The sequence below is a fragment of the Oncorhynchus masou genome, chromosome 29, assembly GCF_036934945.1.
Source record: "Oncorhynchus masou masou isolate Uvic2021 chromosome 29, UVic_Omas_1.1, whole genome shotgun sequence".
Classification (NCBI taxonomy): Eukaryota; Metazoa; Chordata; class Actinopteri; order Salmoniformes; family Salmonidae; genus Oncorhynchus; species Oncorhynchus masou.
The window spans coordinates 65304042-65321541 of record NC_088240.1 but is presented as its reverse complement, the minus strand read 5'-3'; the positions used below and the strand labels follow the sequence as shown (position 1 = coordinate 65321541).

Genomic DNA, 17500 nt, shown 5'->3' with positions numbered 1-17500 from the left:
TATGACGTTTCCAGCTTTTAATGTATATAAAGTCCAAGTTTTTGCTTGATGTGTTTTTTGATGTCCTTTATCTTTGAGCCAGTGACATACAACAGCCTCTAGAGTTAAAAAGCAAAAAAATATTTAGTCAGCCACCAATTGTGCAAGTTCTCCCACTTAAAAAGATGAGAGAGGCCTGTAATTTTCATCATAGGTACCCTTCAACTATGACAGACAAAAAAATTTTTAAAAAATCCATAAAATCATATTGTAGGATTTTTAATGAATTTATTTGCAAATTATGGTGGAAAATAAGTATTTGGTCACCTACAAACAAGCAAGATTTCTGGCTCTCACAGACCTGTAACTTCTTATTTAAGAGGCTCCTCTGTCCTCCACTCGTTACCTGTATTAATGGCACCTGTTTGAACTCCAAACTCCACTATGGCCAAGACCAAAGAGCTGTCAAAGGACACCAGAAACAAAATTGTAGACCTGCACCAGGCTGGGAACACTGAATATGCAATAGGTAAGCAGCTTGGTTTGAAGAAATCAATTGTGGGAGCAATTATAAGGAAATGGAAGACATACAAGACCACTGATAATCTCCCTCAACCTGGGGCTCCACGCAAGATCTCACCCCGTGGGGTCAAAATGATCACAAGAGCGGTGAGCAAAAATCCCAGAACCACACGGGGGACCTAGTGAATGACCTGCAGAGAGCTGGGACCAAAGTAACAAAGCCTACCATCAGCAAGGGCATTGAAGATGAAACGTGGCTGGGTCTTTCAGCATGACAATGATCCCAAACACCCTGTCTGGGCAACGAAGGAGTGGCTTCATAAGAAGCATTTCAAGGTCCTGGAGTGGCCTAGTCAGTCTCCAGATCTCAACCCCATAGAAAATCTTTGGAGGGAGTTGAAAGTCCGTGTTGCCCAGCAACAGCCCCAAAACATCACTGCTCTAGAGGAGATCTGCATGGAGGAATGGGCCAAAATACCAGCAACAGTGTGTGAAAACCTTGTGAAGACTTACAGAAAACGTTTGACCTCTGTCATTGCCAACAAAGGGTATATAACAAAGTATTGAAATAAACTTTTGTTATTGACCAAATACTTATTTTCCACCATAATTTGCAAATAAATTCATAAGAAATCCTACAATGTGATTTTCTGGATTTGTTTTCTCATTTTGTCTGTCATAGTTGAAGTGTACCTATGATGAAAATTACAGGCCTCTCTCATCTTTTTCAGTGGGAGAACTTGCACAATTGGTGGCTGACTAAATACTTTTTTGCCCTACTGTATGTGTGTGGTGTTGAGTCAGAATGTAGCATATTACTGCTGTCCACATGGTATAGTTTGTGCTGCTATAGTATTTTGAAGCGATTAATCAAACTTAGAAAGTTTGCCTACACAAATGAAGGGTTGAGAGTTGAAATTCATTGAATGAACTTTCCATATCATTGTTTACTTATCCCATACAGATCTAAGATCTTAATTTGATCACCCTGTTGCAGGAGAACTTTCCTGCAATGCAGGGCATTTCAAACTTGTATTCAAATTTGTATTTCACACTTGTGTATTTCAGGTTTAAAAAGGCTTCTGAAGTTTGTAATTTCCACTTTGAAATTACCGACTTGATTTTCTCTCACACAAAAAATGTATCAACCCCTACAAATATGTCCAATAATTATAATCCACATAATAATAAAAATGCCCTGTTACTGCAGAATTATTTTCCTGCTGTAGCACACTGGCTTAAATTAAGATCCTACATCTGTATTTACAAGTCATATAACTAAGGGAGAGGATAGTGGGTCTGTGACTTGGATTAACCCAGGGGGCATGTCACTGACCCTGGTCCACAGGAGGCTTCTGATTGACATGCCTGACAGACACAAGGATGGAAGAAGGCAGAGGAGGGGAAGATTGGAGAGAGGACGACAGAAGAGGAGTGAGGAGGACAGAAGAGGAGAGAGGCCTGGAGTGAAGGAGAGAATATCAGGACAGAAGAGGAGAGAGGCCTGGAGTGAAGGAGAGAATATCAGGAACAGAAGAGGAGAGAGGCCTGGAGTGAAGGAGAGAATATCAGGAACAGAAGAGGAGAGAGGCCTGGAGTGAAGGAGAGAATATCAGGAACAGAAGAGGAGAGAGGCCTGGAGTGAAGGAGAGAATATCAGGACAGAAGAGGAGAGAGGCCTGGAGTGAAGGAGAGAATATCAGGACAGAAGAGGGCAGGAAACAAAGGAGGCTCGATGGGGAGGCAAAGGGGAGGCTCAAGTCTAGGAGGGAAGAGAGTGAAGGAGCAAGAGAGCTGATGAGAGAGACAGAACGACGAGGAAAATAAAAAGGAGTTCGGAAATGGATAGAAGATGAGTCATGTAGAGGGAGAGAAGAGAAAACGGGTACAGCTAAGGGGAGATTATTTCTGTTCTCTATCCCGGGGGGGGTGTGTGTGTGTGTGTGTGTGTGTGTGTGTGTGTGTGTGTGTGTGTGTGTGTGTGTGTGTGTGTGTGTGTGTGTGTGCGTGTGTGTGTGGAACTCGGGGGTCCTAGGACACGAAGACACCCCCTCACTATCAAAGGGTCCTGCGCTTCGACAGCTGCTCTCATTAGAGGAACAGGCACTCTGCTCTGTGAGCTTAATCACCCACACCACACTTCTACAGCAATTAGCCTAGCCACCGCCAGCCCCTTCACGTCCATGGTGGAACACACTTAGCCATGCTACGTACTGTACTGATGCTAACACTGTAATATGTGCTGCTCCTTAGTCACATAGATCAAGTACCTGGATGGTTTTCCAGGTCCACGTTAGTTGTATATCTGGTTGCTGGAAGTGGTTGCTCTTTATTTTGCGGAATCTGTGTGAGAAGTAATTCGGTCTGTCATTGGCTAAAACTCCCTGCTGAAGACACTCAAGACCCTGGTCTAATCCTTCAAGGAAGTGAGTGAGGAGAATAAAGAGAAAGGAAGAAAATAGAGAAAAATGCAGTCAGAGGGGGGTTGAGAGAGAGTGGCAGAGTGGCAGAGCTGAAGAGTCTGAGTGAGAATGACAGAATGACAGAATGACAAATGGAAAGACGTCAGAATGAGGGCCGGAAAAAGCGATGGAACAACGAGCAAAACAAGGAAAAAGACAAACTCATTCTAAAACAAGTAGGGGCCTTTCTGTCTCTCCCTTTAAGGGTTTCCCCTAGTATTGTTTTCTCGAGCGGAGTGTCACCAAGCAGCAACCCATGGAAGTAGACACTAGCATGCCCTCTTCAAACTGAGTCCAACTGAACCAAACCCAAAGTTTGTAAGCCAACTAGTAACAGAGTAAGCCTGCAGCCCACCTTGCCTAAGCGATGTTTAGGGAAAACCCTGAGGAAGCCAAAGTGGCAGCTTCGCCGGCTTTAGAAGTTTGAACCAGATTGGTTGAATATCTGCCCTATTGTTGTGTGTTCCTTTCCATAAGTAGGGTCCAGTGTGGTATTGAAAAGCTCTTTGGTGGGCTTAGCACTCTCCCTAAACAGCTTCTGCTGACTATTTATGCAAACAATGGAGCAAATCTGCTCCTTTGATCACTAGGCCTTGTCACTGCTCTTGGGGGGGGGGGGGGGGGGTGCATGGGTGAGAGTGTTCTTGTGTTCTGTGTTTGTGTGTATGTGTGTGTATGTTTGTGTTTGAGTGTGTGTCTGTGTGTTGGATCTGTGTATCACAGCTTCTGTGTGAAATGGTAATTGGGTCATATGTGGGTACCAAGCCAACCTATAATTTACACCCCAGGTCTCCCGTCACCCGTGTTGCACCAACACAGAAAACCCTTTATGTTTATCATGACCCCATGCTTGAAAAGATGAGCTTTCACATGCCCCTGTGTGTGTCTGTGGGAATCCTCTGTTTGTGTGGGCTAGCTCAGCAGGCCAGCATTGGTCTCAGGGATAGGATCCCACAACTCCCATATGGAATCACTTGGGTGGAAAATCGGGCTATTTCACCTGAATGGCAAATAGTTGGAACCTTGGCATTGGTGCGCCCCAGTTCCCTCAATCCTCTCCCTGGCTTGGGTGTGTACACACAAACAGTCACACAGAAGCATGGGCACACATCACACACACAAACATACACACCCACACACACAATAAAACACAGCAACACACACAATAACACACAGCCACACACACAATAACACACAGCCACACACACAATAACACACAGCCACACACACAATAACACACAATAACACACAATAACACACAGCCACACACACAATAACACACAATAACACACACAATAACACACAGCCACACACACAATAACACACAATAACACACAGCCATACACACAATAACACACAGCCACACACACAATAACGCACAGCCACACACACAATAACACACAATAACACACAGCCACACACACAATAACACACAACAACACACAGCCACACACACAATACCACACAGCCACACACACAATAACACACAATAACACACAGCCACACACACAATAACACACAATAACACACAGCCACACACACAATAACACACAATAACACACGGCCACACACACAATAACACACAATAACACACAGCCACACACACAATAACACACAGCCACACACACAATAACACACAATAACACACAGCCACACACACAATAACACACAGCCACACACACAATAACACACAATAACACACAGCCACACACACAATAACACACAGCCACACACAAAATAACACACAATAACACACAGCCACACACACAATAACACACAATAACACACAGCCACACACACAATAACACACAGCCACACACACAATAACACACAGCCACACACAAAATAACACACAATAACACACAGCCACACACACAATAACACACAATACCACACAGCCACACACACACAATAACACACAGCCACACACAAAATAACACACAGCCACACACACAATAACACACAATACCACACAGCCACACACAAAATAACACACAGCCACACACACAATAACACACAATAACACACAGCCACACACAAAATAACACACAATAACACACAGCCACACACACAATAACACACAATACCACACAGCCACACACAAAATAACACACAATAACACACAGCCACACACAAAATAACACACAGCCACACACACAATAACACACAATACCACACAGCCACACACAAAATAACACACAATAACACACAGCCACACACACAATAACACACAGCCACACACAAAATAACACACAATAACACACAGCCACACACACAATAACACACAATAACACACAGCCACACACACAATAACACACAGCCACACACACAATAACACACAGCCACACACAAAATAACACACAATAACACACAGCCACACACACAATAACACACAATAACACACAGCCACACACACAATAACACACAGCCACACACACAATAACACACAGCCACACACAAAATAACACACAATAACACACAGCCACACACACAATAACACACAATACCACACAGCCACACACAAAATAACACACAATAACACACAGCCAGGTTCAGTAGAGCTTTTCCTCCTTTGTTGTTTTTTCTTTGTTGAGCCATATGATGGTTGCTGATAAGGGATCAGAGTTTACACACACACACACACACACACACACACACACACACACACACACACACACACACACACACACACACACACACACACCACAGAGCTCCAGTAGAGTGTGTCTCATCAGAAAGCGAAGAAATCAGACACGCACATACAGAGCAGACAACCAGAGCGAGGCACACACAATTCAAGGCAGCAGGCACACACACGTTGTTAGCTGTTTAGTGTGGTGTTCTTGCAGTCTATGAGGTGTTCAGGGTCAGGGAGTTTGCCTCCCCTATCTGTCCCTGTCCACCAGTGCCTGACCAGAACTATTATCAGCTCCCACACACTCACAGACACACACGCATACACACACACACACACACACACACACACACACACACACACACACACACACACACACACACACACTCACACACACACACACACACACACACACACACACACACACACACACACACACACACACACACACACACACACACACACACACACACACACACACACACATGATGTGTTCTTTTCAACACCATGTCACCTGAGGTGCATGTGTTTGCCCATCAGCGCTACATATGTGTAAGTGTGTGTGTGTGTGTTTGTTTGCAATAGCACCTCTTTGTGTGAGTGTGTATGTACAGCACTGTATGTGTACCGGTCTGTCTGTCACCCATGGTTGCCGTAGATGTCAGGTGATTGAAGACAGGCACTGTTGGCAGCTCTGGCAGATCCAAATCCTGTAGGCAGGTCTGGGTTCAGCTGTTCACACCCTCCTGCTGACCTTGACATTGACACAGTGAGATAATTAACTGAAATTGGACCTGTAAATGCCAACATGAAATGTGACTGTGTTGCTCATTTAAAGTTATATGGCTGATTCTATTAAATCCAACATAATCCCTCAACAAGCAGACACACACACACACACACCTTGCCTCTCCTCCCTAATCTCACTTCCATAATTGTCCGTTTCTACAGAGAAATATCTTGACATAACACATCAATAACGAATGAGTTGCCACATAAACATTTTACTGTTTTATTTTTTAATGTCTGACAAAAGTCCTCAGATATTCATAATTTAACCGACAGTTTTCATGTTTTAGATCACAATGTATTTTCTTCCACAGCTTGTGAGAGTCTGCATATGTCGGTTTTTCTCAATTCAAGGGTCTGTTTCAGTCGATGTAAAGGTTGAATTATTGAGGTATGGTGGTAAGGGTCGAGAGAGATTTAAGGCAGAAAAGAAAGAATGAGTGTTAGATGAGTGAAAACCTTCTGAGAGCTACCCCTCTGTCGTTATTCTCTCTTTCTTGACCTCTGTTTCTCTTTCTCTCTCTCTCTCTCTCTCTCTCTCTCACTGTCTCTCTCTCTTTCTCTCTCTCCCACTCTCTCTCTCTCTCTCTCGCTCTCTCACTCTCTCTTTGTCTCACTCTCTCTCTCTCTCGCTTAGATTTTCCCTCTCTGAGGTGACATTGAAATACGTTTTATAAAATACAGTTTGGAATACTGAGCCTTGTGTGGCTTTATCCACTCTTTCATGTTCTCTCCTTATTTTACTCTTTTCATCTTTGGGCGTAACTCTTGCAGAAGTAGTCTCACCATCACAACCTTCTCTCATGGCAGTTGAGATTACAGCAGATGTACCTCATACACTCAACCACACAAACTAAAGGAGAATGAATTTGACTGTAAAATCCTCATGACCTGAAGTCTGACAGCATTGAAAAGTTCCCCAGAGACATTTAATAACTGTAGTCACAGCCCTTCCACTGGCAGGGACTTAATGTGAATTTATACTGTATGTGAGTGTGTGTATCATCATCCCACTGCTCCACAGACAGGCTTTGGCTTTTGACCCAATTTCCTATGATGGCCTTCTCCAATCCTCCCTCGCAGACCCCGTCTCACACAGCATCGAGATTGGGGATCAGATAAATAAATCCAACTGTTTTTCACTCTGCCATCAAAGACAGAGAGCTTTGGTTTCCACTCTGTCTTTGGATCCAGCCTCTCCACTCCTCTGATTGATTCCATTCCTAGGAGTTATTGGGAAAATCAAAGGCCCTGGATCCGGCTTATCCACCCAGATTCTGTCTTCTACCGTGTCGACGCCAGCTGCATATTGTGTTGGGAGAGTTCAGACGATCCCAGTGTCCTTGGTGGGCGAAGTAATCTATACTCCGAAGTGAGGAAGAGCAGTGCTTACTAGGAAGACTACGAGCACAGTGAGGGTGCTGAAGCAAATAACCCCTTGTGAGACTATACGTTTCCCTACTTGCTAATGAATACTGGATATGAGAAAAGACAATATACCCTAACTACCTGTGGGGAAATAAGAGATAGAGATGGTTAGTTGATGTAAACAGTTGGTGTAGAGGCATCTTATTTACAATGAGCCCGTCCTCCTATAGCGCCTCCCACGAACCTCCTCTGACAGATACACACCCCGTGTAGAAGCAGCCTGAGGCTCTTGTTGTTGATAACTCACCTTGAGAGGTCACACACACACTCTGCATTCACCTCACAGTAAGGTGAGTGTATTTTGAAGGTGGTCTGGGTGGAGTGGAGAACACTATTAGTGTAGCTGGGAGCTTACTAAACCCCCATAATACCCTCTGTCCCTCCCCTAACCCTCCATTCCCCATGCACACCCGACCTCAGAATGGCTCTAATTCAGTTTCCGTGTTGTGTCGACTGTGAGGACTCGCTCGCTCACTCACTCACGGGCGTCCACGGTCCTCGAGTGGTGAAATACTACATTTGTGGTCAGGCAGAGAGAGGGCAGCCCCCTATGGGCATCTCATTCCAAAGAGACAGGCATGACACGGGTGGTTATTGGTTGTGGTAGTTAGTTAGGATCTAATGTGTTCACGAGGTGCTAGGAGACCAGAGTCCAGGAGGAGTAAGAGAGAGGGTGGGATGATGTGATGGAATGTTGTCACTCCACAAGGCATGCAGGGACATACATGAGCACCTATGTCTCCTCTGCATTTGATTGTCTGTGTGTGGATGAGTGTGTAGTGGGGAGGGCTCCATCCACACACAGCCTCAGGGCTTATCAGAAAACACACACACACACACACACACACACACACAACACACACTGCACAGTTCTGTCTATGGCTGAAATGTATTCATTTTCCCCCTCATGTTTCTCAATGCCTGTTTGTTTGTGACTTTGTCAGAGGAGAAAATAGAATAAGTTATTCCTGCTGTCTGTCTCTTGTATTTCATGGAGTATTGCATTTACATGCATTTACATCATCAGATTGGTTGCTTAGCTACGTTAAACCAGTTGAGCGTTTGGAATATCATTAGGTTTGGGCAGTAAAAGTCAACCAAGGATGAAATGTGGAGAAATGAGAGGAGGATTTGAGAAATGATGGGAGTGATGGTAGCAGTACCTCTGTCCACTTTAGGTACCAGAGATACCAGGGGACGTCCACAGTGAGGTCAGACTGTCTGTGTTAAATGAACAGAGGGGAGTGAATATAATGATGTCCCCTTTCTATATTATGTATCTCTATCTCTCTCTCTCTCTCTCTCTCTCTCTCTCTCTCTCTCGTCTGTCTTGACTTCTATCTTCTCATCTCCCTCCCTCCCTACCTACCTCCCTCCCTCTTCTTCTATCTTCTTCTCTCTTCTCGCTCTTCTTTCTCTCTTCTCTCTCTTTCTCTCTTCTCTCTCTTTTCTCTCTCTCTCGCTCTCTCTCACTTCTCTCTCTCTCCCTCTCTGTGTGTGTGTGTGTGTGTGTGTGTGTGTGTGTGTGTGTGTGTGTGTGTGTGTGTGTGTGTGTGTGTGTGTGTGTGTGTGTGTGTGTGTGTGTGTGTGTGTGTGTGTGTGTGTGTGTGTGTGTGTGTGTGCATGCAGGGGGGGAAAGTGGGCCAGTCTATAAGATCATTAATTAGGATGCATAACGCCTCAGTCCGCTGGCTACCAGGGAGCAGATGGGGAGCAGGGTTCCCAGCCCATAGAACTGAGGGGGTTTGTCCCTCAATGACTCTCCTCCCTCAAAATATTGTTCTCAGTAGCTACCCAATGGCAACGAGACCCCACCTATTGAAAGATTTGGTGACAGTCTCTTTTGATGGTCTAATATTGACACAGTCAATTATCCCCTAACCAGCTGTAATATAAGTATAGAGGATGTTGCAAGTTTCTCTGTGGTTTCTCTCACACATTGAGCATCTCTCCCTCTCTATCTATCTCTGTCCCTATCTCTTTTCTCTCGCTATCACTCTCTCCCTCCCTCGCTCTCTCTCCCTCCCCCTCTAACAATCTAACAATGTACATCTTGCCAAAGCTTACTATGGAGGAAATGTTAAAATAATTAATAATAATAATCAATATTGTCAATGGGGATAGCAATCACCAAGGGTCATAATAACCATACATTAAACAATAACAATAAGCATAGAGGACATGTGCAGGTTGGTTGGTCTGTCAGACACTGTTCCTCATCTTATGGCAGGCAGCAATGTAGTTTTCTGTCAACCTACAGTTCTCTGCATCCTCCCCCAACAGGATGGGTAGCCTATCCTCATCAGAGAGGTCTTTGAAACCTTGAATAAGGGTTTCAAATTTGGGGAAATTACACTCTCTAATTGTTTTATATTTTTAACATTTTGTCAGGAAATGCAGCTCTGTCTCAGCTCTGTTTCGGGTTCTGCTGTGGTGCGGTGGTTGCACAGCCTTTCCTCTTCAAGGAGCCATGTTTTCCTGTGTCTACCTTACTCAATAGCAAGGCTGTGCTCACTGAGCCTGTACTTTATCTCTCTCTATCTCTGTCCCTCCCCCTCTATCTCCCTCTCTATCTATATATATCTATATATATCTATCTCTCTCGCTCTCTCTCTCTCTCTCTCTCTCTCTCTCTCTCACTCTCTCTCACTCTCTCTCTCTCACTCACTATCTCCTTCTCACACTGGTTTTAGAGGAGAAAAAAGCTATTGATTTGAAACGTAATTATGCATGTCATTAAAACAAAAAGTGAGATCCACATCATTGAGTAGTTAATCGTGCGTGAAAGGGATACTCTTTTTAGATTATGACACACACACACACACACCCAGTTTCAACTCCCTGCCAGGCCAGCAAGGACAGGCAATTACGTGAGATGCCTGCATGCGTGTGTGTTCAAATGTCACAAAGACTTAACCTAGTCCCACGGAGACTGGACTCATGGGGACACCTGCACTCTGTGAGTCACCAAGGCGACACATCCCACGCTATCATTCACACAAACACACACGCACACCTATGTGACCTCCCCAGGGGCATTGTGGGAGTATAAATCTGTGTGTGTATGTACAAAAACAGTGTGTGTGTAATCCTAGCTCAGCTGCATGACTCTTACCCTCTGTATTGTACCTCAGGTGGTCTCCTGTAACAGTGATAGCTCTGATCTCCCTCCAGTCCCATCACAGGTCTTTGTTCTAGCGACATCACGTCACCAGATACCACTCACCATCTCTGTCAGGTCTGAGAGGGATCACTAGGGGCCAAGAGGAGCCAAGAGGGTCCTGGGGGCTTGGGGAAATGGGATGGGTGCCCCCTCTCTCTATCACCCCCTTATTTAATGTAATGGTTAAAGGACAACTCCTAGCCCCTACCTTACGTTGGTTCTTCATGGAGATCTGAAAGAATCTTCCCTATTCCGTCATTACTTCTTCTTCAGTTGAAGCCTCATGTCATTTCGGTAGGCTGTAATTTGACAACACGGTCAATGTACAGACACAAATTGGGCCCCACTCAAATGTGTCATCTCCATCTGATGTCAGACACATAAAGACCATTTGAATGCAATCTCATTCTCGCTCCGTCAATACTGCCCTCTTTTGCACGGCTGCACCTCTAATTCACTGTGTATCAAATCAGGGGGAAGAAAACAAACACAATTTTCCCCTTTTATTCCCGGATTTGCATAACAATCGGTGACATCATCTGAATTGATATTCAAATGAGGAGACAGCTTTGGGGGGACTCAGACGAGTGTCACTGGGCTATTAATACGGTGGGTGTGTATCGTATCTGGGGCGATTTCGCCTGGTTACCATCGGATCTCACGTGGATTAGAAAGGCGGTAACAGACACGTGTGGAGCTTTGCCCGCTTTGTCAACTGATCCACTCTCACAGAACACTGACGAGGTGGATCTGTTGGCTGCCTTTTAGTTCTGCTAGTTTGGTGGAGAAAAGAGGGAAGAGAAGGAGAGAGAGAGAGGCATGGATGGCCCTGGTGACAGATGAAGCAGAGAGAGAGAGAGAGTGAGAGAGAGAAGGAGAGAGAGAGAGGCATGGATGGCCCTGGTGACAGATGAAGCAGAGAGAGAGAGAGAGTGAGAGAGAGGGGGAGAGAGAGAGAGAGGCATGGATGGCCCTGGTGACAGATGAGTGAGATGGCCCTGGGGGGGGAGAGAGAGAGAGGCATGGATGGCCCTGGTGACAGATGAAGCAGATGGATGGCCCTGGTGACAGATGAAGCAGAGAGAGAGAGTGAGAGAGAGGGGGGAGAGAGAGAGAGAGAGAGAGAGAGAGGAGAGAGAGAGAGAGAGAGAGAGGCATGGATGGCCCTGGTGACAGATGAAGCAGAGAGAGAGAGAGAGTGAGAGAGAGTGAGAGAGAGGGGGAGAGAGAGAGAGGCATGGATGGCCCTGGTGACAGGTGAAGTAGAGAGAGTGAGAGAGAGAGAGGGGGGAGAGAGAGAGAGAGAGGCATGGATGGCCCTGGTGACAGATGAAGCAGAGAGAGAGATGGGGGGAGAGAGAAAGAGAGAAGGAGAGAGAGAGAGGCATGGATGGCCCTGGTGACAGGTGAAGCAGAGAGAGTGAGAGAGAGAGAGACCTGTGGTGGATTTACGTACTGTAAGATATTCTTCTCTCCTCTGTGAGCAGTTTATGTACAGGTCATGACACTGACACTCTTGTGTTTAACTCTCCTATATCTCTCCTCATCCCTTGCTTTTTGACCCCCAGGCACAGTTTAATGGTTAAAGCCCACTGAGCCAACCCTAAGTCAGCCATTTGTATGCATTTATGTATACATGCGTGTGTTTGGCATGTACTTAGTGTGTGCTCAGTCGTTTGGACCAAGGATCATGACACCGCTATCATTATGAAGAGTCATTGATGTCTGTGGAGGAACTCATACATTCACACATAGCCAATCGGTGTATAAGCGCCAAACAAAACAACCACATCCATCCGCTGATTTACAAGATAGCAATAAAAGAATCTAGAGATCTGTCAAGAAGGCACCCATCCTCCCCCGTGTCTTCCTCCCCTCTCTCTTCCTCTTCCCCACTCCCTCTGTCTATCAGGCTTCTAAAGGCCCACAAATGAAAAGGCAGGAAGGAGGGAGAGAGCGGTGCGTTCTTCCTCTTTTCTTCTCCCTCTCTTTTTCCCGCCGCTTCCCTGCGTCCCTCAGATGCGAAGCTCCCTCTTATGTGCTGTTGTCTCTCCTTCGCGCCAGACATGGCAAACAACACGAAGCACAAGTCTGCAGACAAAACAAACTCTCCCAAAACCAGACGACAAGCAGCAACAACACACAGCGGCAGATATGTCTGTTTGCCTGGAGTCCCCTTCTCTGAATCTTTGCTGATCTTCTGAAGGACTTCTGAGAGCACCTGTCCCTCCCCTCCCCACCTCTTTCCTCTCTCCCTCTTTCTCCCCTTTTCTCTCTCTCTCTCTCTCTCAGTGTGCTATCAGACAGTGTGTTTTGTGGGAAACATGCTCGTGTGAAGAGCGATAGAAAGAGAGGGTGATGGGTTTGTAAAGAAAATGTCATTCTTTTCACTGACTGCTAAGGCCTTGGGGGGAGCGACAGTCTCAGACAGCAGATAGCTGCTAGCGAGGAAACAGACGAGGGAGGAAGAGCCTTTTAGCCTGGAATGGAAACAGGGAACCTATCAGCCATGTTGCATCTGGCCATTTGTCTCCATCCAGAGAATGAGTCCAGCGTCATCAAAGTGTTGTGGCTGGGGTGGGGGGGGGGGGGGTTACCAGTGGATTGTTGAGAAATTGATTTTGAGAGGCAAATACGATTGAGATACGAAGGAGATTGTGCCAGAGATCGCAAACCGTTTGAAAGAGAGAGATGGATGGATGTGTTTGGAAAAGTCAAAGCCCAATGGTGGGAAGTGGCCCCAGACACTGTGACTCAGACCCAATGACATCACCATCAAAGGATTGGGGGCTTCAGCAGACACTAGTCCTCCACTTTCCCAGAATGCATTTAGCTCATATGCCTACATTTCACACAGACAACCTCTTAGTAGTGATTCCATGTCCCCCTGTCTGTACCAACTGTTATCTCTGACATTTGACCCTGACCCTCTTTTCTGTGTCTGTAGGTGATGAGTGGTACCTCTGCAGGCTGAGCCTGAGTTTGCCCACCCTGGCAGACCTGCAGTGGGGAATGTTCCCCCAGCCCTACTTGGGCGCAGTGGGACCTGACGCCGCACCAGGCTCTGTGGTCTACCGCCTCACCGCCCGCCAACGAGATGGCACAAAAGGAAACGCCCACTTTCTGCTACTGGACGGTGAGTGAAATGTCGATCTGGTGACTACCATCTAGAAGGGCTGGAAATGGTGTGTCCATCTGTTTGTGTGTTGTCAGGGGAAAAAACAACTCCTAAAATCAATACATTTCGTCAAGCGCAAGAGATACAAGAGCAAATTAGCATGAGCATCCCCTCTGCCACTAAGCGCTAACACGGCTAACAAGCAGACACAAAAAAAGGCTCTGACAGCGGTAATTATCACCAACATCTGGCACAGGCTAAGCCGCCGCTCTGTATATTGATTTTGTTTTTGTTTATTTGCTTTTCTTTTATGGGGTTGTGTTGAATTTCAATTACGGTTGAGGAGAGAGAGGGGAGGGAGAGGGGACACGTGTTAGCGAGCATGTGGAACACGGGATAATCACTCCCCGGGTCTTTCAAGGCTCTTAGATTTGGAATCAGGAATCTTTTGGGTGAGGAGGGATGGGAAAGTGGATGGGTTGGAGAGGAGGGATGGGAAGGTGTATGGGTTGGACAGGAGGGATGGGAAGGTGTATGGGTTGGAGAGGAGGGATGGGAAGGTGTATGGGTTGGAGAGGAGGGATGGGAAGATGGGTGGGTTGAAGAGGAGGGATGGGAAATGGATGGGTTGGAGAGGAGGGATGGGAAAGTGGATGGGTTGGACAGGAGGGATGGGAAGGTGTATGGGTTGGAGAGGAGGGATGGGAAGGTGTATGGGTTGGAGAGGAGGGATGGGAAGGTGTATGGGTTGGACAGGAGGGATGGGAAGGTGTATGGGTTGGAGAGGAGGGATGGGAAGGTGTATGGGTTGGAGAGGAGGGATGGGAAGATGGGTGGGTTGAAGAGGAGGGATGGGAAATGGATGGGTTGGAGAGGAGGGATGGGATGGGAATGTGTATGGGTTGGAGAGGAGGGATGGGAAGATGGGTGGGTTGAAGAGGAGGGATGGGAGATGGATGGGTTGGAGAGGAGGGATGGGATGGGAAGGTGTATGGGTTGGAGAGGAGGGATGGGAAGATGGGTGGGTTGAAGAGGAGGGATGGGAGGGTGGATGGGTTGGAGAGGAGGGATGGGATGGGAAGGTGTATGGGTTGGAGAGGAGGGATGGGAAGATGGGTGGGTTGAAGAGGAGGGATGGGAGGGTGGATGGGTTGGAGAGGAGGGATGGGATAGGAAGGCAAATGGGTTGGAGAGGAGGGATGGGAAGATGGGTGGGTTGAAGAGGAGGGATGGGAGGGTGGATGGGTTGGAGAGGAGGGAAGGGATGGGAAGGTGTATGGGTTGGAGAGGAGGGATGGGAAGATGGATGGGTTGGAGGGGAGGGATGGGATGGGAAGGTGTATGGGTTGGAGAGGAGGGATGGGAAGATGGATGGGTCAGAGAGGAAGGATGGGAGGGTGGATGGGTTGGAGAGGAGGGATGGGATGGGAAGGTGTATGGGTTGGAGAGGAGGGATGGGAAGATGGATGGGTTGGAGGGGAGGGATGGGATGGGAAGGTGTATGGGTTGGAGAGGAGGGATGGGAAGATGGATGGGTCAGAGAGGAGAGATGGGAGGGTGGATGGGTTGGAGAGGAGGGATGGGATGGGAAGGTGTATGGGTTGGAGAGGAGGGATGGGAAGATGGGTGGGTTGGAGGGGAGGGAGGGGATGGGAAGGTCTATGGGTTGGAGAGGAGAGATGGGAAGGTGGATGGGTTGGAGAGGAGGGATGGGATGGGAAGGTGTATGGGTTGGAGAGGAGGGATGGGATGGGAAGATGGATGGGTTAGAGGGGAGGGATGGGATGGGGTGGGAAGGTGTATAGGTTGGAGAGGAGGGATGGAAAGATGGATGGATGGGTTGGAGAGGAGGGATGGGTTGGGTCGGAGGTTAGGGGAGGGGTGGGGTGGGAAGATGGATGGGTTGGAGGGGAAGATGGATGGGTTGGAGAGGAGGGATGGGAAGATGGATGGGTTGGAGGTTAGGGGAGGGGTGGGGTGGGAAGATGGATGGGTTGGAGAAGAGGGATGGGAAGATGAATGGGTTGTGGGTTAGGGGAGCGGTGGGGTGGGAAGATGGAGGGGTTGGAGGGGAGGGATGGGAAGATGGATGGGTTGGAGAGGAGGGATGGGAAGATGGATGAGTTGGAGGGGAGCGATGGGAAGATGGATAGGTTGGAGAGGAGGGATGGGAAGATGGGTGGGTTGAAGAGGAGGGATGGGAGGGTGGATGGGTTGGAGAGGAGGGAAGGGATGGGAAGGTGTATGGGTTGGAGAGGAGGGATGGGAAGATGGATGGGTTGGAGGGGAGGGATGGGATGGGAAGGTGTATGGGTTGGAGAGGAGGGATGGGAAGATGGATGGGTCAGAGAGGAAGGATGGGAGGGTGGATGGGTTGGAGTGGAGGGATGGGATGGGAAGGTGTATGGGTTGGAGAGGAGGGATGGGAAGATGGATGGGTTGGAGGGGAGGGATGGGATGGGAAGGTGTATGGGTTGGAGAGGAGGGATGGGAAGATGGATGGGTCAGAGAGGAGAGATGGGAGGGTGGATGGGTTGGAGAGGAGGGATGGGATGGGAAGGTGTATGGGTTGGAGAGGAGGGATGGGAAGATGGGTGGGTTGGAGGGGAGGGAGGGGATGGGAAGGTCTATGGGTTGGAGAGGAGAGATGGGAAGGTGGATGGGTTGGAGAGGAGGGATGGGATGGGAAGGTGTATGGGTTGGAGAGGAGGGATGGGATGGGAAGATGGATGGGTTAGAGGGGAGGGATGGGATGGGGTGGGAAGGTGTATAGGTTGGAGAGGAGGGATGGAAAGATGGATGGATGGGTTGGAGAGGAGGGATGGGTTGGGTCGGAGGTTAGGGGAGGGGTGGGGTGGGAAGATGGATGGGTTGGAGGGGAAGATGGATGGGTTGGAGAGGAGGGATGGGAAGATGGATGGGTTGGAGGTTAGGGGAGGGGTGGGGTGGGAAGATGGATGGGTTGGAGAAGAGGGATGGGAAGATGAATGGGTTGTGGGTTAGGGGAGCGGTGGGGTGGGAAGATGGAGGGGTTGGAGGGGAGGGATGGGAAGATGGATGGGTTGGAGAGGAGGGATGGGAAGATGGATGAGTTGGAGGGGAGCGATGGGAAGATGGATGGGTTGGAGAGGAGGGATGGGAAGATGGATGGGTTGGAGGTTAGGGGAGGGGTGGGGTGGGAAGATGGATAGGTTGGAGAGGAGGGATGGGAAGATTAATGGGTTGTGGGTTAGGGGAGCGGTGGGGTGGGAAGATGGAGGGGAGGGATGGGAAGATGGATGGGTTGGAGAGGAGGGATGGGATGGGTTGGATTACTGAGACGATGGTGAAGATTTGTGGGCAGGAGCTCTTTGTCAAGGGGGCCAATTAGTGAAATGGAAAATCATGTGAGGTAGCCTCCCTAC

General features: G+C 47.8%; 1 pseudogene; it reads left to right on the top strand.

Moving 5' to 3' along the window:
• Positions 1-17500, top strand: part of LOC135520299 (neural-cadherin-like) — a 146381-nt pseudogene that overhangs the window by 42188 nt on the left and 86693 nt on the right.